We start from the raw sequence: 19,928 nt of genomic DNA, 5'->3' as shown, positions 1-19,928 counted from the left end.
TTGAGTTCTTTGGCCCATTTTTTGATTGGGTCATTTATTTTTCTGGAATTGAGCTGTAGGAGTTGCTTGTATATTTTTGAGATTAATCCTTTGTCTGTTGCTTCGTTTGCTATTATTTTCTCCCAATCTAAAATTAACACACAGAAATCTCTTGCATTCCTATACACTAACAATGAGAAAACAGAAAGAGAAATTAAGGAAATGATACCATTCACCATTGCAACAAAAGGAATAAAATACTTAGGAGTATATCTACCTAAAGAAACAAAAGACCTATACATAGAAAACTATAAAACACTGATGAAAGAAATCAAAGAGGACGCAAACAGATGGAGAAATATACTGTGTTCATGGATTGGAAGAATCAATATTGTCAAAATGGCTATACTACCCAAAGCAATCTATAGATTCAATGCAATCCCTATAAAACTACCAACGGTATTTTTCACAGAACTAGAACAAATAAATTCACAATTTGTATGGAAATACAAAAAACCTCGAATAGCCAAAGTAACCTTGAAAAAGAAGAATGGAACTGGAGGAATCAACCTGCCTGACTTCAGACTCTACTACAAAGCCACAGTCATCAAGACAGTATGGTACTGGCACAAAGACAGAAATATAGATCAATGGAACAGAATAGAAAGCCCAGAGATAAATCCACGAACCTATGGTCAACTTATCTTCGACAAAGGAGGCAAGGATATACAATGGAAAAAAGACAACCTCTTTAACAAGTGGTGCTGGGAAAACTGGTCAACCACCTGTAAAAGAATGAAACTAGAACACTTTCTAACACCATACACAAAAATAAACTCAAAATGGATTAAAGATCTAAATGTAAGACCAGAAACTATCAAACTCTTAGAGGAGAACACAGGCAAAACACTCTCCAACATAAATCACAGCAGGATCCTCTATGACCCACATCCCAGAATTTTAGAAACAAAAGCAAAAATAAACAAATGGGACCTAATGAAACTTAAAAGCTTTTGCACAACAAAGGAAAGTATAAGCAAGGTGAAAAGACAGTCCTCTATTTCTTTGCATTGATCGCTGAGGAAGGCTTTCTTATCTTTCCTGGCTATTCTTTGGCACTCTGCATTCAAATAGGAATATCTTTCCTTTTTTCCTTTTCTTTTTGCTTCTCTTCTTTTCACAGCTATTTGTAAGGCCTCCTCAGACAACCATTTTGCCCTTTTGCATTTCTTTTCCATGGGGATGGTCTTGATCCCTGTCTCCTGTACAATGTCCCAAACCTCCATCCATAGTTCATCAGGCTCTCTGTCTATCAGATCTAGTCCCTTACATCTATTTCTCACTTCCACTGTATAGTCATAAGGGATTTGCTTTAGGTCATACCTGAATAGTCTAGTGGTTTTCCCTACTTTCTTCAGTTTAAGTCTGAATTTGGCAATAAGGAGTTCATGATCTGAGCCACAGTCAGCTCCTGGTCTTGTTTTTGTTGACTGTATAGAGCTTCTCTATCTTTGACTGCAAAGAATATAATCAATCTGATTTTGGTGTTGACCATCTAGTGATGTCCATGTGTAGAGTCTTCTCTTGTGTTGTTGGAAGAGGGTGTTTGCTATGACCAGTGCGTTCTCTTGGCAAAACTCCATTAGCCTTTGCCCTGCTTCATTCCGTACTCCAAGGCCACATTTGCCTGTTACTCCAGGTGTTTCTTGACTTCCTACTTTTGCATTCCAGTCCCCTATAATGAAAAGGACATCTTTTAATACAGTATATATATATATATTTTTATTATATATATATATTTTATATAGTAGTGTGTATATGTTAATTCCAAACTTCTAATTTGTCCTTCCTCTTCGGTAATCCTAGGTTTGTTTTCTATGCCTGTGGATCTGTTTCTGTTTTGTACATAAGTTCATTTGTAGTATTTTTTTTTTAAAGACTGCATACGTAAGAGATATCATATGATATTTGTCTTTCTCTGTTTGACTTCCGGTGCTTGGATTTGGGTGTTTGGTCCTCTAAGGCTCTTATCATAGTGTTTCCATGGTTCCATCGCTCCCTGCTGTTTAACACCTGGCCCACTTCATTTTGATGCTGCCTCCTTTGGTCCCTGGGGACACTGGACTTGGAACCCCATCCCTGGGCAGCAAAGGTGAGAGATGCCATCATGGCTTCCGTCTGACTCATCATCACCCTGGCACTCGTCTGTATTGGAAGTCAAGCGTGAGAGTTGAGGGGGTGTCTGGAGGTGCCTTCTCATGTTCCATCCAATGCGTCCTTTCCTTTCCTCCGTCCTCCTCCTTGTCTCTCGCCTTCCCATCAAGTTTGTTTCCTAGCTCAGTGAAACTCATTTCAGCAAAGGCAAATGGGACAGCGACCATGTCCCTGCCACTTAGGCTACAGGGCTTAGCCACGTACAGTGGTTACCCTCAAGGTGTTCACAGTCTGGCCCGAGGGGTGGGAGGACGGTCACGTGGAGAGGCCAGCTCTGCATGGTGAGGGAGGGGCTGGCTGGGGCAGAAGCTACAAAGCATCGAAGGGGAGAATCTGAGCTGTGCTGGGGATGAGGAAGAGGCTGGAGGGACCAGCAGGAGATAGCTAGACAAATGCAGATGCATTCCAGCTAAAGATCAGGTACAGCTTCATGCATGCAGGATATTTGCAGGATTGGGCCAGAGGCTGTGGAAGAGAGGGGGAGAGAGTGGAGAACAGTGAGGTGAGGATGAAGAGGCCAGCTCTGCCTTTCCTGTTTCTCCCCAGAGGCACGTAGGTTGGTACTTAGTACCTCCTGGGAGCTCTCTAAGCTGAGATGGGCATTGACTCCTGCCCTAGGGGAAGCCTGTATTTTTCAAAAGTTTCCTTAGAGAAGAGTCCCAGGAGGGTTGAGGGGCTGAGCCTGCGCTGGCAGGAAAAGTGGATTAAAAGCAGGCCAAACCCAAAATAGCTCCTGGGGGTTGACCAGATGGATATTGGAGGGCTGGTTTTTGTGGTTGTAACCCTGGGGAGGCAAGTAGAAGGGTGAGAAAAAGGGAGGGATCCCTTCTAGAAAGTAAGGAAGAAAATGTTGCTGTCTGGGTCCTAGCTCAGCAAATGTTACCAAAAAATATGATCCAAAAAAAGGCCATCTCTTTAAAAAAAATTCAAAATGCAAAGGATTTTTGAATGCCATAGGAAAAATATTATTTTTTTTTATTTATTTTATTTTATTTTTGGTCAGGATTTTTTTTCTTTTAAAAATTTGTTTATTTATTTTAATTGGAGGCTAATTACTTTATAATATTGTAGTGGTTTTTGCCATACATTGACATGAATCAGCCATGGATTTACATGTGTTCCCCATCCTGAACCCCTCTCCCACCTCCCTCCCCATCCCATCCCTCTGGGTCATCCCAGTGTACCAGCCTTGAGCACTTGTCTCATGCATCCAACCTGGACTGGCGATCTGTTTCACATATATATGTTTTAGTGCTATTCTCTCGGATCATCCTACCCTTGCCTTCTCCCACAGAGTCCAAAAGTCTGTTCTATACATCTGTGTTTCTTTTACTGTCTTGCATATAGGGTTATCGTTACCATCTTTCTGAATTCCATATATGTGCATTAGTATACTGTGTTGGTGTTTATCTTTCTGGCTTACTTCACTCTGTATAATGGGCTCCAGTTTCATCCATCCCATTAGAACTGATTCAAATGTATTATTTTTAATGGCTGAGTAATGTTCCATTGTGTATATGTACCACAGCTTTCTTATCCATTCGTCCGCTGATGGGCGTCTAGGTTGCTTCCATGTCCTGGCTATTGTAAACAGTTCTGTGATGAACACTGGGGTACACGTGTCTCTTTCAGTGCTGGTTTCCTCGGTGTGTATGTCCAGGAGTGGGATTGTTGGGTCATATGGCAATTCTATTTCCAGTTTTTTAAGGAATCTCCACACTGTTCTCCATAGTGGCTGTACTAGTTTGCATTCCCACCAACAGTGTAAGAGGGTTCCCTTTTCTACACACCCTCTCCAGTATTTATTGCTTGTAGACTTTTGGATAGCAGCCATTCTGACTGGCGTGTAGTGGTACCTCATGGTGGTTTTGATTGTAAAACTCTCACTGTTTGCAGATGACATGATCCTCTACATAGAAAACCCTAAAGATTCTACCAGAAAATTACTAGAGCTAATCAATGAATATAGTAAAGTTGCAGGATATAAAATTAACACACAGAAATCCCTTGCATTCCTATACACTAACAATGAGAAAACAGAAAGAGAAATTAAGGAAACAATATCATTCACCATTGCAACAAAAAGAATAAAATACTTAGGAGAATATCTACCTAAATAAACAAAAGACCTATATATAGAAAACTATAAAACACTGATGAAAGAAATCAAAGATGACACAAACAGATGGAGAAACATACCGTGTTCATGGATTGGAAGAATCAATAATGTCAAAATGGCTATACTACCTAAAGCAATCTATAGATTCAATGCAATCCCTATCAAGCTACCAATGGTATTTTTCACAGAACTAGAACAAATAATTTCACAATTTGTATGGAAACACAAAAAACCTCGACTAGCCAAAGCAATCTTGAGAAAGAAGAATGGAACTGGAGGAATCAACCTGCCTGACTTCAGACTATACTACCAAGCCACAGTCATCAAGACAGTATGGTACTGGCACAAAGACAGAAATATAGATCAATGGAACAAAATGGAAAGCCCAGAGATAAATCCACACACCTATGGATACCTTATCTTTGACAAAGGAGGCAAGAATATACAATGGAAAAAAGACAACCTCTTTAACAAGTGGTGCTGGGAAAACTGGTCATTCACTTGTAAAAGAATGAAACTAGAACACTTTCTAACACCATACACAAAAATAAACTCAAAATGGATTAAAGATCTAAATGTAAGACCAGAAACTATAAAACTCCTCGAGGGGAACATAGGCAAAACACTCTCAGACATAAATCACAGCAGGATCCTCTATGACCCACCTCCCAGAATATTGGAAATAAAAGCAAAAATAAACAAATTAGACCTAATGAAACTTAAAAGCTTTTGCACAACAAAGGAAACTATAAGCAAGGTGAAAACACAGCCTTCAAAATAGGAGAAAATAATAACAAATGAAGCAACAGACAAAGGATGAATCTCAAAAATATACAAGCAACTCCTGCAGCTCAATTCCAGAAAAATAAATGACCCAGTCAAAAAATGGACTAAAGATCTAAACAGACATTTCTCCAAAGAAGACATACAGATGGCTAACAAACACATGAAAAGATGCTCAACATCACTCATTATCAGAGAAATATTATTTTTTTTAATAGATGAGTACCAAAAGGATGTTTCAAATATTACTATCTGGACATATTTGCGAGGTAACAGTCTGAAGGCAGATTTCTAATTTTTCTTTTTTTTTTAGTTTTATGATTTTCCCCCCTCATCTTTCTTCCTGAACTGGGAAGCATTCAGTCATTCTCCTTAGGTTATGTCTTGTTTGGAAAACGAACCCGGCCTTGGAAAGGGACTCTTCTGTGCCTTTGTTGGCATCTATATCTGGTCTTTATGTGGAAGGCCAGCTGCTAAAGAAGACCCAGGGCCAGGATGCTGTGTAAACACGAAATGCCTATGCCGTTTGGGTTTTCTTTTCTCATCACTGCATTGTTTGGGGAACTCAGTTCAGGGAAATGATGCTGCCAGCCTTTCAGATTGCCCTGGGCTGCAAAGCAGCCAGGGCACCCCGAGGCAGGCACGTCTGAGTTCTTTCTTTCAAAGAGACAGGAAGTAGCAGCTGTGGGATGAGCCCACACCTCAGCCCCATGAGAAAGACGGTCTCTGGGAAGGGAGATTTAAGAGTCAGAGTAAACAGGAGAGAGGATTTCATAAGCTTCTCGGAAACGCCTGATCCTGATGCTTGTCATCTGCTGCTAAATTTGGCCTTTTCATTTTCCTTGCACAGGATACAATGGCAACTGTGGCACAAATTCCGGGATGGCTTTAGATAAACAACTTGGTGCTGGAGGGGTTTTACCTGTGTCGGAACCAAGAAATGTCAAGGGTGATAAGCGTGACTCAGGACAATTCAAATTAAAGTGTCAAGAATAGAAACCATCAGCAGTTTAGCTGATCGCACCCATCTTTTTTTTTCTTATAATTGTCTTTACTGTCAGTGAACTGCTGGAGTAAAACTGTGTTGTCCTTTCAGCTTTTATGTTGTGCATACATTGAGTCTCGTGTTTAAGTAATACTGTGGAGAGCTTGAGTATCACCCCCGCCCTCTTCCTGGGCAGGTAGCGCACACCTCCCCCACCTTGAATACCCAGAGCACCCATACACACCTCTATTACAGCACTTGTTGCTTGCAGGGCGTTATTGGCTCGTGAGTCCATCTCCCCTGCTGGTCCTGGAACCCCAGTGTGGAACTTCTCTTGTTGACAGTTGTATTCTCAGTGTGAGCACGGGGTCTGACACAGAGTAAACCCAGGTTTGATGCTGAGTGGTCACCCTGATTCTCAGGGATGATGCTTTTGGCTGCCAACTGACAAAAGAATAGAGCCAAAGGCTCATCAAAAGACATGAAGGGACTTCCCTGGTGGTCCAGTTGGTTGAGAAGCTGCCTGCTGATGCAGGGGACCTGGGTTCAATCCCTAGTCCAGGAAGATCCCACATGCTACAGGGCAACTGAGTTCACTCACCGCAGCTACTGAGGCAAACATGCTCTAGAGCCTGTTCTCTGACACAGGAGAGGCCACTGTGATGAGAAGCCCATGAACCACATCCAGAGAGCAGCCTCCGCTTGCCACAACTAGAGAAAGCTGTGTGCAAAAACAAAGACCCAGCGCAGCCAAAAACTTTAAAAAGAGCATTTAAAATATTACTAAAGAAAAAAAGACAGCAAGGAGGTAGGGGAAGGAGCAAAGGATTTGAAGGCCAAAGATGCCTTTGTTGATTCTCTGTTTTCATTGAAAGTGAAAGTCACTCAGTCGTGTCTGCCTCTTTGCAACCCCATGGACTATACAGTTCATGGAATTCCCCAGGCCAGAATACTGAAGTGGGTGGCCTTTCCCTTCTCCAGGGGATCATCCCAATCAAGGGATCGAACCCAGGTCTCCCGCTTTGCAGGCAGATTCTTTACCAACTGAGCTATTGGGGAAGCCCTGATAGCTGTTTCTATTACTTCAGGCAAATCACCAGTTTGAACTTTTGTTACCGAGGAAGTGATCATACTGCTTTCTTTCTAGGTTTTTGGGAGTAGTTTGAATGATGTACTAGACATGGGCGTGTTTTCCCAACCAGGATGAGTTCTACGCAGGAGAAGTGTTGTCATTAGTAGAAAGAAGCATCTTGACCTGGGACCTGAGACAGCTAAGACCCTAAGCAGTGCCCTCAACATCTTATCCGCGTGATCTGGGGCTTGTCACGGGCTCCTTGTCAGTCACAAAAGTGTCAATTCTGCTTCCCAGGGCCCTTGTGAGGATCCAAAGAGCTAATCCACGTGACTCTGGTGTATTGTAATGGGGTGATTATTCAGGTCTGTGAACTGGAGCCCTGATCTTATTAGAGAAGGTGGGATGAGCGTGTCAGGTCTGTCTCTGCTTCTGCTCCCTGCTCTCCTCCTCTGAGCTCGTCGCCGCACCTCTGACTCGGCATATGCACAGGCGTGTGTGTACTGTCAGTGCACAAGGCAAGAGCCCCTCTGACTCCAGGCGCCTACAGAGGGCCCCTGGCCTTGCTGAGCAATGACCCAGATGCGCTGGAGTTTTGGCAGTCTGCTTCGAGGACAGGATCAGCGGAAGCTGCTCTGCCAGCATTGCACATTTAGGGGAGATACCTCCAGGTGTACAAATAGACATGCACATTTCTGGTACATCCACCCCCACACTGAACATTGATGATGTTTGTCATCCTTTAATGAACAAGATCAGGTTTTTCTGCTGGTCAGACCATAAAAGCAGTTGGTGCTCCTACCTCTGTGCTGAAAATAAAGCACTGGTAAGCCTGATTTGTTGTTGCTTAGTTGCTAAATTGTGTCCAGCTCTTCTGCGACCTCATGGACTGTAGCCCGCCAAGCTCCTCTGTCCCTGGGATTTCCCAGGCAACAATACTGGAGTGGGTTGCCATTTCCTTCTTCAGGGCATCTTCCCGACCCAGAGATCAAACCTGCATCTCCTGCATTGGCAGGCAGATGGATTCTTTACTGCTGGGCCACCAGGGAAGCCCGAGAAGCATGATTAGTAAAACCTTAATGACCAGGACCTTCCTTTCACTGGAATTACTTTGTTTGTACCAGGGTGGAAGATCGTGGTGACCTGGGACATTTTTGTGTTTTACTCATTTTATCCCACTTTTTCTCATTCTGAGGAAGGAGACAGGTCTTTTAGGGTCACTTGACTGCAAGTTCTTGGAGCAGAAGAGAGAGGTGAGGATCTGTGGGGGATGTGAGTGTCAGAGGGAGGGGGACCCACCCTGAGACTGGGGAGCTGGTGGAGATTGCTGGGTCTGCTGCATTGTGGTGCCTTTGCTCCTTCTCTGTCCACATTCCAGATTAGCATTGAGACCTTGGACAGAAATAGTTGTGTGGAGTTCCCAGCAGGGCTAAAGTCCAGGAAATGGGGCTTCTGGCCCCAGTAGCAATTGGTTCCCTCTGCCCCAGCACAGCAGAGCAAGTACCAGGCCCTAGGACTTTCAGAGGACGTGTTCACTCTTTGTATGATGCTAGTAGATCAGAAGCCCCAAATAGGTACTGAGATTAAAATTTTGGAATTATTGCTCAGAATTGGTATGAAGGAAGATAAACACAAGTCATGTTTTCCTGGGAAGCTGAATCTGTTTGTGAGCTTACCCTTGGCTGTGTGACTGGCAGCATTTATTTTAGAAATGTTATTTCCAGGAGTGGCTATGAGGTCAAGTGATATCCAGCCCAGTTTCCAGCATCTACATCTTAGGACCATAGGAGCTTGGAGAGCTGGAGGTGGAGCAGGACGGAAAGCTGACAGCCAGGCTTCAGGGTGGCGAGATGTGGAGAGTGGGGCCACGGCTGGAAGTGTCCTTTATCTTTCTTCCCACAGGGAACCCCTGAAGTCCCTAGAGGTCATGACAATGGGCACACCAGGTAACCAGGCACTAGGCTAAGCATGTTACGAACACAGACTCATTTAATCCTCATAACAGCCTTGGGAGGTGGACACTGCTCTTAATCTGCTATTGGGGCGTCTGAGATGGCTCAGTGGTAAGATTTCGCCTGCCACGCAAGAGCCGCAGGAGACGTGGGTTTGATCTCTGGGTTGGGAAGATACCCTGGAGGAAGAAATGGCAACCTGCTCCAGTATTCTTGCCTGGAAAATCCCATGGACAGAGAATCATGGCCTGCTACGATCCAGGGGGTCACAAAGAGTCGGACACAACTGAGCATGCATGCACACATGTGTGCTTACAAGTTAAAGAAAGTGGGGTCGAGAGATGCTCATGATCACACAGCTAGTAAGGGGCAAAGCCAGGAGTGAACCAAACTATCTGGCTTCAGAGCTAATGGTCTTAGCAGCCGCACTCTTCTGCCAGTCAACCCTGACTCAGTACTGACTAGATGGGATGCTGTTACTGGACAGTGCCCAACATGCTTGTCCAAGCAAGACTCTGCGTTCATCAAGGGAATGTCAAATGTGCATATTCTTGGTGGTTATTAACAGTATATTTTAACTTTTATATTTTTATTTTTCTAGGACAAAAGTTTACAAGCACTGATACAAAGAGGAATTTCTGGGCGACTCTTGTTTGTTTCATTTCAGCAATACCAAACAATTCTCTTATGAACACAATTTACATTAATCTGGGTTTTACTTCAGTGAATAACTTTCAGCAGCTGAGGAAATCTTGAAGTGGATGAGGCCAGTTTTTTCCTGTGTGGCTCTATAACCAACCAAATCTGGCCTGGCATGTGGGGCTTTTCTTTGGAAATAAGAGGAATGCCTTCAGACTCAGGATGAAATCACAGAAACAGTGCATTTGCCTTCTGGCAAGAATGTTGAAATTTGGCAGAGTGTGTGGGGTAAACACAGAGTGGACAGTTTCATCTGGATCATTCTATGTAAATGAAATTTGACCAGGGATTTGGAGAGCCTTATTACAACCTTGGGGAATTCCTGGGTGGATGTAAATAGAGCTTAGTCTTTCTTTTTAAGTAAATACCCAAAGTTCATAGCAGGTGAGGGTTTGGAGGTTACAGCAACAATAGTATTTTTAAAAAAGAACTTTCCGTTTGGGTACTTTCCACACAACACTACTTTCTGGATGTGAAGATGATGTTTCTCATGGTTCCCTCAACCCATGGTTATATGGCAGAGGGGTCATATAAATATAGATACATTTACACTCTATGTGGGATTTAACGGCTTCCCTTGTGGCTCAGCTGGTAGAGAATCTGCCTGCAATGCAGGAGACCTGAGTTCAATCCCTGGGTTGGAAAGATCCCCTGGAGAAGGGAAAGGCTACCCACTCCAGTATTCTGGCCTGGAGAATTCCATGAACTGTAGTCCATGGAGTCGCAAAGAGTCGGACACGACTGAGCGACTTTCACTTAAGAGAGAATAACAGCTGAGTGACCAGACACTTCCTTGGTTAGATGTCTTGAGAGCCCCCATCCCTCCCTCCCTGCCTCCTCTAGGGGAGCTGCTCCAGGGCTAGCCCCTTCAGTAACACTGCGCTGTGCTCAGAGGCTCAGGCCTGTCTGACTCTTGCTATCCTCCGACTGTCACCCACGAGGGTCCTCTGTCCATGGGATTTTTAAGGCAAGAGTACTGGAGTGGGTTGCCATTTCCTTCTTCAGGGGATCTTCCCAACCTAGCCATTGAATCCACCTCTCCAGCATCCCCTACAATGAAGGCAAATTCTATATCTGCTGAGCCATCAAGGAAGCCAATAATACTAGGTCTCAGCAAAGAGACCCTGAATGAAAGTCATCTAACAATCCTCTTCTCCTTAGTACCTTGTGACTACTTTTCATTTTTGATCTAGCTTTCTCTTCGAACCTGGGTTTCTGAAGTTTTTTTGTTTTTGAACCCTCTCTGGGTCTGTCCATCCATCTATTCATTGATGCATCCACCTGGTCATTCATTCATCATTCAGGTCTTACCCACTACCTGTCTGCCCTGTGATGGGCTTCGCTCAGCGCCCAGATGACGGTGCTTTCCTCGGATGGCCCGGGGGCTCCCTGTGGCCTCTTTCTTCACCGCGCTTGCAGGGAGTGCAGGGCGCTGGGAGGCCGCCCGCACGGGCCCCGCATGGGTAGCGTGAGTGACCGGTCTGCAGTTTTGGTCCGGCACCACCAGCAGGGTTCTGAACACACAGGTCTGGTGAGAGAGGAGGGGAGGTTCCCAGGGAGGGAAACCGTAGTCCTACCGGGCTCCTCTTCTTCCGGTGGGGTGGGGACCCTCATGTCACCGGCCTCCTCCCCTCGTGCCTTGCTGTGATGGCCAGACCACAAGGCTTTTGGTTCTTTGTGTGTTCAAAGCAAGAACCTTTGAGAGTCCTGACGAAACCTTTTTTTTTTTTTTAAAGCAGTCATACAAATTTCATTGCCTTCAGAGTGAAATATGGTTTGAAATTCACAGCAGAAGCAATGGTTTCTTTTCTCCAGTTGGCGCCTCCACTTCCTGGGCTGTCTGTCTCAATAGCATGATCCAGTTTCAACAGCAGATGAGCTGTGGTGTTGGTGACCACCAACAGTCACTGGGAAAACACAGCAGGTGATAGCTGAAAGTATCCTTGGACGCATGGGTCAAGGGTGTAAGCCCCAATCTCAAGTGGCCCCCACCTTCCACTGACATTGCCTGAATGGTGCTCTTGCATGTGGCATAGAGAAAACACCTTCTTTCTTACAGTGGCTTCTGATCGGTGCGGCCTTCTTAAAGCTCAAAGCTGAACTAAAGCTCCTCAGCTGGGAACACCTCCTCTGTGTGTGGATGGTTTCTGCGCTGGACTCAGCCATCCCACCGTGGTGTCTCTGTACCACTGCCCTCGGGCCGTCTGGCCTCATGTCCAGAAGCAGCAGCCCCGAGGTGTTGCCATTGGTTACATCAGCAAACCATGGAAGCTTCTCCAGCCGGCGACTCTCAACTTACACTCCTTGGATTTTGACTGGCATCAAATGCCAGCATCCTCTCAAAATGTAAGCAGCTGGAAGACGGGCTTTCTAGGAGCCTGATGACAAGTCTGCCTCAGGGAAATCTCTTGGCCATGGCTTGTGGCTGTGACCTGCTTTAATTAAGCTTTATCTGGCATTGTGGCTCCTCCCGGGCATTTTAGGGAGAGGATCTAACTGTGACCTTGTGGGCAGCTCTTCCTAAGTCTCTCATCTTTATGGCTCGAGGATTCAAACGTTCTGTGCTCTGTCATGCCTCCGTGTCTTTGTATATTTTATTCCTTGGTTTCTACCAAATGTTCTATTTTCTACTCATAATCCTTGACCCGGTACAACATTTACTGAACTGGGTGAGCACGTCTCTGGGTGCCAAACTGGTCTAAGTCCCATTTGTCCCATAGGTCTTGGCCTGGCATACAGTTCCATCTCTTGGTGGATACCCGGATTATTCCCTCTCCCTTTTACATACCTTTCTCCCTTTCCTCCCAGCCTTGAATTAGGGGCTCCTCCTCTGCTCCATTAGAACCTGTGTCATTTCTCTATCACACCATTTTTCAGATACTAACATTGCTTTCTCAACACTGATTTTGATCCCTGAAAGGGCAGAGATGATGTCTGTTCATCTCTGCATTTAGCACCCAGCACATTGTCTGCAATGGAAGGCTCTCAATAGAATATCTTAAATGAATGGATAAATAAATGATTGGTTTTAATGTATTTTCAAAATCACATCCTGGTGAAGGATTGACTAAGCAGATATTCCTGGAACTCGGAAAACAAACCAGAGCCATTTAGTGTGATTTTAATTTTAACCTGACCTTGAGGCTTTAGGCTGAGTAAACAGGAGATGAAAGACAAAATATTGGATTTAAGAAATGGTCATTTTCTCCACGTTTAAAGTTTTAAAAAACCCCATGCAATTTTGCCCAAAGAGAGGAAAAAAAAAAAAAAGAAATGCTGCCATGAGAGAGCTGTGAATTTTATCTTGTCTCCAGGGAAGCAAAGGGAATAATTTTAGAGAGAGAAGGAGAGCAATTGAGACACAGTCTCACTGAGAAAATTCATTGTTCCAACCGAAAGTCACTAAAAAAATTTCCGCCCCAAACAGAAGGGTAGGTATCAAAATGAAAATAAAAGGAAATAAGGCAGCTTCCCTGTTCATGATGTTCTCTGGGAGGCTGGGGAGGAGGTGGTGAAACAGTGGACATTTTATTGTTCCACTCTGTTGAGACACAGCAGGGCAGCCTTTCTGACGTTTACAGCATGGAAGAAATATCAAGTCAGAACCCTAAGTATAAGCCATCGCCAAGGCCAACTGCGAAACAAGATCAACCCCAGGAGGTGTGTGAAGGAACACAGTGTCAGGATTTCCCCGAAAGGGCTGCTCGGGGAGCAGAGTTTCTCTGAAGGATTGCCCCTCGGCTCTCCTTTGTTCTCCTGCCCGGAGAACCTCATTTCATCTTCATCAGGAACAAATTTCAGGTCTGTTTCTGGCCTGGTTGTTGCCTCCTGACTCTGGCTTTCTGTGAGTCAGCCTGTTGTCATGGAGACCACCATTTAGACAATTCATCTGAACAGGGCGTTGTTATGTGGACGAAAAGGACCCACAGCACTATGCACTTTGGTGCCGGAAGGGTCCCAGTCAGGCTCCCGTATCACTGCTGGTGTATCTGTCACGCTGGGTTGTCACAAGGCTTCGCAGAGCCTCCTGGGGTCACCCCTTTATTTCTCCATCTTCTCAGAATATATTTGTTTATTGCTCCTTACATGCCCTTGATGTGTAACTTCAGCAGAGATGCTTCTGACTGCTCTGATGTCAGGAACCTCTCGTGTTCTGGGCTCCCACGTTTATTCATCACATTCCCAATGGGACCAATATTCTTTGGTGTCAAATGATTCCAGGCTATGGGTATTTCCCAAATTGAGAACACTGGCACAGACTTGAAGCTTCTGCTTCTTCCAGTGTCCTATTAGACATTACTCTCTGTGTTAAATGTGATCCTTTGCCCCAGAACCCTGCATGTTGCCTCATTTCACATGGTTTCCAGGAAGAGGCCCTCAGAATCACTTCACATCTCTTACACAGAATAAAATGCACAGGCCCTGGGGGACTAGCTGTTTGACTCCCATAGCTTTTAGACGCGTCCTTAGCTCTAGTCTTGCACCTGGGAACTCCCCTGCCCACCATGACTTGAAAGCAAAGCATTGGTCTCTCAGTCTTGTCCAGCTCTTTGCGACCCCATAGACTGTAGCCTACCAGGCTCCTCTGTCCATGGAATTCTCCAGGCAAGAATACTGGAGTGGGTAGCCATTTCTTCTCCAGGGAGTCATCCTGACACAGGGATTGAACCATGGTCTCCTGCACTGCAGGCAAACTCTTTACTATCTGAGCCACCCTCCGTGACATGAGGTATTTACCATTTAACTGCAGGCTCTGGGCATTACTGCAGATGGACCTGCCCAGAGGGCCCATGGCCCTCAGAGATTTCACAACTGTTGCCGCAGACAGTGAGTAAGAAGTGGCTCATCATCTGTATTCTAAATATGAAATGCTTGTGATGGCTACCCATAGCTTGGGGTCGTTTAACACCAAACAAAATTGTTGATACTGGAGGAAAAGAATATTGCCTATCTCAGGAGCCGCCAAAGGTCTTGTTCTATTGGTATTCAGAATGATATCAATACAACATCAAGAAAGGCTAAATTTGTAAGTCTATATACACACATGTAGGGCCTACCTGGTGGCTCAAATGGTAAAGAATCTGCCTGCAATGTGGGAGACCCAGGTTCGATCCCTGGATAGGGAAGATCCCATGGATTAGGAAATGGCAACCCATTCCAGTATCCTTGCCTGGAAAATTCCATGGACAGAGGAGCCTGGCAGGCTCCATGGAACCACAAAGAGCTGGACACCACTGAATGACTATCACTTCACTTCCCATATTCACATGTACCCACACATGTTTTTTAAGGAGGTGAACTACGTAGTGCATTTCAGGAAGATTTCACACCAAATCGATATAATAAGGAAGGGAAAAACATTAGTTTTATGGAAAATTAAGGTCTGTGAACTATTACCATGTGTATTCTGTGTGATAAGAACTACTTTCTGTTACAAGACCAGTAGAATTAAGAGTTCTTATACATGGATGTCACAGAAACACTGCTAGTGTGGCAGGGATATTTGTGATCATCTATTATGGTGACTTTAAAATAACAATCAGCCTTGGGATCCTTTCTGCAGTGGAATCTTATGCAGGAGCCTCACCTGTATATGGACATACCTCTCTCTACTAGCCTATGGGGAAGGAACTGAGTTGTAAGAACTGCTGGTTTCAGGTTCAGGTGGTGATTCAGTCAACTCAGCTGCCAAAACAAAACACTACAGCTCAGTTCAGTCACCTGGTCGTGTCCAACTCTTTGCAACCCCATGGACTGCAGCACACCAGGCTTCCCTGTCCATCACCAACTCCCAGAGCTTGCTCAAACTCATGTCCATCAAGTTGGTGATGCCATCTAACCATCTCATCCTCTGTCATCCCCTTCTCCTCCTGTCTTCAATATTTCCCACCATCAGAGTCTTTTCCAATGAGTCAGTTCTTCACATCAGGTGGCCAAAGGATTGGAGCTTCAGCTTCAGCATCAGTCCTTCCAATGACTATTTGGGACTGATTTCCTTTAGGAAGGACTGGTTTGATCTCCTTGCAGTCCAAGAGACTCTCAAGAGTTTTCTCCAGTACCACAGTTCAAAAACAGGGGTTTAAACAACAGAAATTAACCTTCTCTCAGTGCTGGAGACTTGGAAGTCCAAGATCAAGGTGCCAGCATGGTTGGTTTCTGGTGAGAACTCTCTTACTAGCTTGTGGATGGCTATCTCCTGTCTATGTTCTCACATGGAATGACTTTCCTGATGGCTCAGTGGTAAAGAATACTACTGCCAATGCAGGAGACTCAGGAGGCACAGGTTTGATCCCTGGGTCGGGAAGATCCGCAAAGAAGGAAATGGCAACCCACTCCAGTATTCTTGCAGGGATAATACCATGGACAGAGGAGCCTGATGGGGTACAGCCATAGGGTTGCACAAAGTCTAACACAACTGAGCACATTGGCCATCCACGTGGAATGAAGAGAGGCAGAGAGATCTCTGGTGTCTCCTCATATAAGGGCACTAATCTTATCATGAGTGCCCAACATTTGTGACCTCATCTAACCCTGATTACTTCCCAAAGATATGTCCAAATACCTTTGCATTTGCAATTTAGGGCTTCTGTGGATGTTAGAGTTGGACCATAAAGAAGGCTGAGTGCTGAAGAATTGATGCTGTCAAACTGCAGTGCTGGAGAAGACTCTTGAGAGTCCCTCGGACTGCAAGGAGATCAAATCAGTCAATCCTAAAGGAAATCAACCCTGAATATTCATTGGAAGGACTGACGCTAAAGCTGAAGCTCCAATACTTTGGCCACCTGATGATGCAAAGAGCCGACATTGGAAAAGACCCTGATGCTGGGAAAGATTGAAGGCAAAAGAAGAAGGAGATGGCAGAGGATGAGATTGTTAGATAGCATCATTGACTCAATGGACAAGAATTTGAGCAAACTCTGGGAGATAGTGAAGGACAATAAAGCCTGGCGTGTTACTGTCCATGGGGTCACAAAGAGTTGGACACGACTGAACAGCAACAGCAATGTGGATTTTGGTGGGGCATAAATGTGGCTCTCGGGAAGTCCTGTGATGGGGGATTTGCTCTTAGGTGATGTTGTTCATCCAGGCCTTCTCATCTTCTACTGCACAGCCTGGACTTGCAAAGCAACTGCCCTGGGTCTAGACTTCCTCAGTCCCTCTGCCCTTTTAAGGGCTGTGTGGGTTTAAGGAAGGATTTCTGGAGGCTGCCTTTTCCAAGTCTCAATAGGTGCAAAGTTAATGATTATATTAGAAACAGCTATCATATGCAGAGCCTTGACTAACTGTCCTAAGAAATTCATAAAGAGTATCTCATTGAAGCCTCACAGCAACCTAGGATAAGGCATTCTTCTCTCCTCTTCATTTCACAGCCAGAGTACAGAGACACCACATGATCGTGCAAAGGCAGCACATCCAGAAGTAGAACCCAGGCTGTCTGGCTCCAGGGTCTGTGCTCTTAATCAGGACCACCCTTTGGGATGAAATAGACAATCCCATAGTCAGGAGATGGGCAAGAGTCACCCTCCCCTGGGCTGAGTGTGCGGAATACATTGACCATCTCCTGGTCAGCGCTGGAGTGACATGGGAAGCTGATGGTGAGAAAAAATCCAAGTGTAATTGACATCTGGGTTTTTTTTCCAAACTGACCTAGGCACAGACTGGAATTTTCTGCTTCTTCTAAAGTCAAATAATGAAGTAGACAGACTTATTCTAGTTATTCATAGTCGCAGTTTCTTGTGTTCTAGATGAATGTAGGTCAGGGGTTTCTTGACCTAGGATCACAGACTCAAGGGACTAGGCAAGGACTATTAAACCACCTGAGACCTTTCAGGGTTATGTCTATACCTTAGGGGTGATAATCTCCCCTTCTTCCTCTGGGGTGACATTCAGTAGTCACCAAGGATGTTCATTGTGCTGGGTGTTCACAGTTTAGACTTGTCCTTTGCTGTTGAAATTTACATCTGGACATTGATTGATGTCAGTCCCTCCGGGGATCTTATCATCAGCTGTTGCTTCTGGATGGCCAGCCCACAAGATGTCAAAGTGTCACATTTCGGAGTCACACTGACCAGCGTTCAGTCTTGCCTGGTCACTGGGTTACTTTGGACAAGTGACTTTACCTTTCCAAACCTGAGCTACTTCACTTACAAAGTATAGCAACTGCATTGCAGGCTGTTGTCTGTATTGATTTAACGTGTTCACCTTCTGGTCAGGGCCCAAAAATGTAAGGGTTTTTCCCCCCCGCTCTGGTACTGGAGGTTGAGCATTTTTACATAATGAAATACGGCTGCTAGAGTTTAATTGATGTCATATTTCTTCAGTGGGTTGTTTGTTTGCCTCTGACCGTGAATCTTCTTAGAACTGAGATGCGTTCACGCTTCTGGGTAATGAAGCAGAAGTTAAACCAAGGAAGAAGCCAAGCTGGGGTTTCAGGATAGTCAAGGAAATGTAAGGCACACCCATTGGTGGAAAAAATAACATGATTTCAAAAGAGAAAAAGTTACCTTGGGTGGAAAATTGCACTGAATTTCATCCTGCTGTTTTAAGTCTGGGAGGGCTTTTAAAATTACTATTTTATGTCATGTTCTCAAATACAAGCACAAAAAAGAATTATCGTCTCCTAGGAAAATTCAGACAAGTGAAATTAAGGAATTAGAAGATCAAGACAATAACCAATAATCAGGGAATTTCCTGTTGGTCCAGTGGGTAAGACTTCGTGCGCCCCTGCTTCGTGCGGGGGAGCCAGTGTTCAGTCCCTGGTCGGGGAGCTGGGTCCCACGTGCATGCTGCAGCTAAGACCCAGAGCAGCCAAAATAAATAATGGTGATGGTTTAGTAAAAAATAAATAATTTTTAAAAAACATAGCAAATAATCGGCCATAAGAACTAGAAAAAGGAGATAGGAGCATCCTCACAAACTCAGAATAATTCTTCAGACCAGATTCTGCTTGAAGTCAAGATTTGCTTAACAGACCTGCCCCAGGAGGCAAAACTGGTTAGCAGGAGATGGATGGTTTAAGAGTTAAAACATCATTTACTCTTCTTCCCTGCAGATCTTGGTTTTCAAAGGTGATTTTCTTGCTAATTCTTTAGGAACAAGGAGCAGCTGACATGTTATTCTGTTTCTCTCCTAGGGAAACCTGCACTTTGCTGGTAGGAAACACAGAAAGAAAAAAAAAAAGAAAAGCCATGCAAGTGGATTGATGAGAGATTGCGATTGGCCAATAAAGAAGGTTGGGAAGTTACCCGTGGAGCTGAAGCACACAGATTCAATTTAATATTGATTTCAGTTTCAGGAGGAAGAAATTGCCCTTGCAGCCGAGCACGCTATTGTGCAGAAATCTCTGTTTTCTCATTCTGACCACACTCTGCTCCTACCAGTCACCTCCTCACACGCACGTGTCTTACACTGAGGGTGTTTTGAAGAGCTGTCCATTCATTCTAAGGCGATGGAGGGGGCATATTAAATGCATTCCGTCAAAAGCACCTTTGTGCAGCGACCAGGAAATAGACAAACTTCCTGAATAAGATGCTTTTCTTTCCAGTACCATTAGCATCTTCCTGACAAACTGAGAGCCTATTCTTACAAATGATTTTTAAGAAACAATCACTCTGATTTTACCTCCTCCACACTGAGGGATTTGAAAATAACCAATGGTAGGATCAATCACTGGGTTAACTATTGCTGGTGTGTGTTTTCAAGCCAAGAAGAGCATGACGTCATTCTGGTCCAGAGCTGCCTCGTGCGGCATTTTTCTGTATCTCTGTCAGCACGAACACTCATCCCCCTCATCCCCTCACTGCCTGACCATCCGAAAACAGTGTGACTGACACACACATTGTGCCAGGCAAGGGACAGGTGGGCTGGCTGAGCTTGGGGCCCTGCCAACCCTCCCATCTCAAACAAACACTGTATGATTTAATTGAATCTGAGCTAGGAGATATGGTTTTACAGAAACTAATTACCACAGGCAGCCTGGCATATTAGTGCAGTAAATCTCACCGTTGTCAAGCCCTTGAGCTGCTGCTGTTGGTTTATTTTCTCTTTCTCTTCTTTTGCGTCTTAGTTAATTCCAGTCTGTTTCTACTTATTTTCATCTCTCCCTCTTCTTTCTGGCGTGTTTTG

General features: G+C 44.6%; 1 long non-coding RNA gene across 1 annotated transcript in view; it reads left to right on the top strand.

Moving 5' to 3' along the window:
- LOC110138295 (uncharacterized) overlaps positions 1–19,047 on the top strand; it is a 48,686-nt gene extending 29,639 nt beyond the window's left edge. The window contains exon 2 of the long non-coding RNA XR_011488976.1: positions 18,937–19,047. This is a non-coding gene — a long non-coding RNA (uncharacterized lncRNA). The remainder of the gene's footprint in view (positions 1–18,936) is intronic.
- Positions 19,048–19,928: the final 881 nt, after the last annotated feature.

The sequence above is a fragment of the Odocoileus virginianus genome, chromosome 8, assembly GCF_023699985.2.
Source record: "Odocoileus virginianus isolate 20LAN1187 ecotype Illinois chromosome 8, Ovbor_1.2, whole genome shotgun sequence".
Taxonomy (NCBI): Eukaryota; Metazoa; Chordata; class Mammalia; order Artiodactyla; family Cervidae; genus Odocoileus; species Odocoileus virginianus.
The sequence above is the reverse complement of the archived record's forward strand: the minus strand, read 5'-3'. Positions and strand labels throughout refer to the sequence as shown.